Genomic DNA, 4,219 nt, shown 5'->3' with positions numbered 1-4,219 from the left:
GTAAACATACTGAGAAATGCTCTGTTATGAGATCAGTATTTAAATGATTGTAAACATACTGAGAAATGCTCTGTTATGAGATCAGTATTTAGAATGAAACACACTGAGAAATGCTCTGTTATGAGATCAGTATTAGAATGACTGTAAACATACTGAGAAATGCTCTGTTATGAGATCAGTATTTAGAATGACTGTAAACATGCTTAGAAAATGCTCTGTTATGAGATCAGTATTTAGAATGACTGTAAACATGCTGAGAAATGCTCTGTTATGAGATCAGTATTTAGAATGACTGTAAACATGCTGAGAAATGCTCTGTTATGAGCTCAGTATTTAGAATGACTTTAAATTTACTAATACTTTCTGTAGTAACACATGCTGTAATGTGCGACTGTTCCAAACACACTTAAAATACTTTATTTCCTGGTTTAAAATGTTTAGCTTAATTTGACGTTATGTAACTTAAACTGAACACTCAATCATGATAAGGTTTAACTTAAACTGAACTTGCAGACTTAAGATAGCATACTATTCCAGCTAACATTGCGAACTTAGTAAATTTTAAAAATTCTATCAGTGTTTTTCGTCGCCAAGAATATCTATCCAATAATGTAGAACAGTTAGATATAAAATACAGGATATGAATCGCAACTTTGTAAATGATATGTAATAGACAAAGATATAGAAATTACAATAACCTGGATGAGCACGAATTCAGCATTATTAAGACATCTACAGCATATTAACGTCCGTATTTAAAGGAACATGGGACTTGGTTAGAAAAGATGCGAACACGAAGTTTTGAATTTCGCGCAAAGCTACACGAGGGCTATCTGCGCTACCCGTCCCTAATTTAGCAGTGTAAGACTAGAGGGAAGGCAGCTAGTCATCGCCGCCCATCGCCAACTCTTGGGCTACTCTTTTACCAACGAATAGTGGGATTGACCGTCACATTATAACGCCCCCACGGCTGAAAGGGCGAGCATGTTTGGTGGGACGGGGACTCGAACCCGCGACCCTCAGATTGCGAGTCGAGCGCCTTATCCACCTGGCCATGCTGGGGCCCCACGAAGTTTGTGTAACCAGCCTGTTAAAACATGAACTCCAGGTTTTTGAGTCCAGTAGCGTTAAAGCATTAACTCAGACTTAAGTAATAGCGTTAAAAACAAGAGCACCACGTTTTTGTGACAGTAGTTTTAAGAAAACAACTCCAGGTTTTTGTGACCGTTAAAAACAAGAGCACGATGTTTCTGTGACAATAGTGTTAAGAAAACGAACTCCAGGTTTTTGTTACCGACATATTAAAACATAAACTCGAAGCTTCTGCAACCATCGTGTTAAAACATGACGGGAAGTTTATGTGACCAAAAGAGTTAAAATGTAAACTCCAAGATCCTGTGACTGGCATGTTAAACATGACTGGAAGTTTATGTAACCAAAAGAGTTAAAATGTAAACTCCAAGATCCCGTGACTGGCAGGTTAAAACATGACTGGAAGTTTATGTAACCAAAAGAGTTAAAATGTAAACTCCAAGATCCCGTGACTGGCAGGTTAAAACATGACTGGAAGTTTATGTGACCAAAAGAGTTAAAATGTAAACTCCAAGATCCCGTGACTGGCATGTTAAAACGTGAGAATCAAACTTTCTTTCACTAACATGGACCAAAACAGTTCGTAAAAGTTGACAACAGACAATGTTCAACACATAATACCAACAGACATTCTGCACACTGATGGAAAGGACTCTTCCTCGAACATTACGTCATTGACACTTTTCTGTTTTTATTTCATTTTTGCTTTACTTCTCAACTTCTTGTTTTTTTAACAGATGTTTTTATTCCTACGCTTTGATGCCCTTTTTTGTACATTAAACGTTTTGTCAGAACTTGCCTGATAGAACAAACTGTTATTGTTATTCCTACATAGTACAACCTTATCTACAGATAATATCTGTTCCTCCCATATATGGAAATGTCTCTTATTGTATGTAATGTCAACGCGTCATCTCACGCAATACCATGGTTACGGAAAACAGGCGAATCACAAACTCGAAGTTTCGATATTATTGCGAGTAGTTTGAAGCTCTTCGATACAATAACGAAACTACTTAAGCACGTGTTTTATAAAGGAATCGTTACTAAGTTGATATCTGAGATGAACCAATGTTTCGATGGGAAGGTCTATAGGAAGTGGAAACAGGTTAAGGTTATTCGGACGATAATTACAAGCCTGATGTTCAACGTGGTTCAAGTTTCCGTTGCTGACAGATCATAGCCAATTATCCAGTAAAATAAAGTCAATTTACTTTCTATCAAATAGGCCGCTTCTAACACAGAACAGCTTGCAGGTGAGAGCATCTTGGCCTCACAGTTATTTGCATTGAGCTAGCTCATCATCGTCTTTTTCAGCTGCTGCCTTTCCCACGACCAAGACTTGCCCTATCTGGCACCATGTGGCGCTCCTGTCGAATGATGTTTTTTTTTTTATTATTATATTTTGATATATTCATCTGGAGAACGCTGGCTGCTAACGTTGAAATATGTAAAATAATAAGCAGAAGTAACAATTTTGTTCCTCGGAATGTTCATTACTTTCAGTGCCTCAAGGGACAGGATATTGCCTATGAGTGATATATTTATCCTCACCATTATATCCTCTCATCATTTACAACCTTTGCCACGTTCCACCATAAAGTGGCTGGAGAAACAACAACGATATTGTAAGAAACAACGCTGTAGATTTTAATTTTTGTAAAATATTTATTGCATAATTTTTCATGACTATGTGAAAAATCAAATAATAAAAGCACTGAGCGTTCAGTGTTATTAAAAGTAACCGCCTATAAGTTTGATGCATTACGGGAAAGGGTGGCGTAACTAGTGAGGACAATCTTGGTTTGCCACCGGATAAAAGTATTCGATAGTATTGCGCTTTAATTAGCCAATACCCCCAAAGATAGATTAAATAACACATAGATATATTTGTTTTCAAGGTGTGTGTGCTCTAGAAAAGTTTGTTTGTTGCTAGCACAAGGCTAAACAATCTCCATTCTGCTCATCATGGATATCGAAACTCGATCCTCAACGTTATAAGCCCTCAGATTTACTTCTGAGCCGCCGGGGGCGCTCCAAAATAATAAAAACCATTTCACCCCTTCCCCATTTTTTTTTTTACTCTAAACCACTTCCTACTTGTTCATTAATGTGACCAACCAGCCCCTATTGGTTTAGTATTACTACAACTTAGTGGAGTTGAACCAAAGTTGGTCTGTACTGGGCCTTGTTGTTGTTTTATTTTGGTAACGATTAAACGTGTTCATCTATACTAGAAAATATAAACTCTATTAACTTGTGAGAGAATAGTTAAATTATCCCACTGTTGTGATAATTTAAACGAAATTGTAATATATAAGCAATATACATTTGAAAAATTTAAATTAAATAGAGTAACAACGTGTCTGTTCTGAGTTACACTGTAAGAGCCCTGAAACAGTTTAAATTACAATAATACATTTCGTGTATTACCAAAACAATCTGATGTTATGGCAGCTCGTTTTACAAACGTGGAAACAAAACTGTTAAAAGTTTATATAATTAAAGAATAATAAACAATATAAACAAACACGCCTAATTTGTTTTGGACCTATTGAAATGTTGTTTGTTCTTTTTTTCTCTTTCTCAATTCTTGTAGCTGCCCAATAACAGATTCGTTTTAAAAAAACTTAGTAGAGAGGGGAGGGAACACCATATCATATTATCTGTCTTTGTTGGTTGATTCTCCAATTAACATTTAAAATAGCTATGTAAAATAACAAACCGTACATATCAAACTAACATAGCAGAGAAAGTGAGGCGATTTAATACTTTCACTGTTTCTGATCAGGAGAACAAAATAAGGCAGGTAACTGCGAGGATCCCAGTTTTACAGAGACTTCTGGGGCGTCTGGTAACTCTAGCCTGTTCTCAGCCATAGTTTTACTGAGACGTCTGGTAACTCTAGCCTGTTCTCACCATAGTTTTACATGCTTTTATTGGGACGTCTGGTAACTCTAGCCTGTTCTCAGTCATAGTTTTATTGGGACGTCTGGTAACTCTAGCCTGTTCTCACCCATAGTTTTACTGGGACGTCTGGTAACTCTAGCCTGTTCTCAGCCATAGTTTTCCTGGGACGTCTGGTAACTCTAGCCTGTTCTCAGCCATAGTTTTACTGGGACGTCTG

This window comes from Limulus polyphemus, unplaced genomic scaffold (assembly GCF_000517525.1).
Source record: "Limulus polyphemus unplaced genomic scaffold, Limulus_polyphemus-2.1.2 Scaffold4549, whole genome shotgun sequence".
Taxonomy (NCBI): domain Eukaryota; kingdom Metazoa; phylum Arthropoda; class Merostomata; order Xiphosura; family Limulidae; genus Limulus; species Limulus polyphemus.
The sequence above is the reverse complement of the archived record's forward strand: the minus strand, read 5'-3'. Positions refer to the sequence as shown.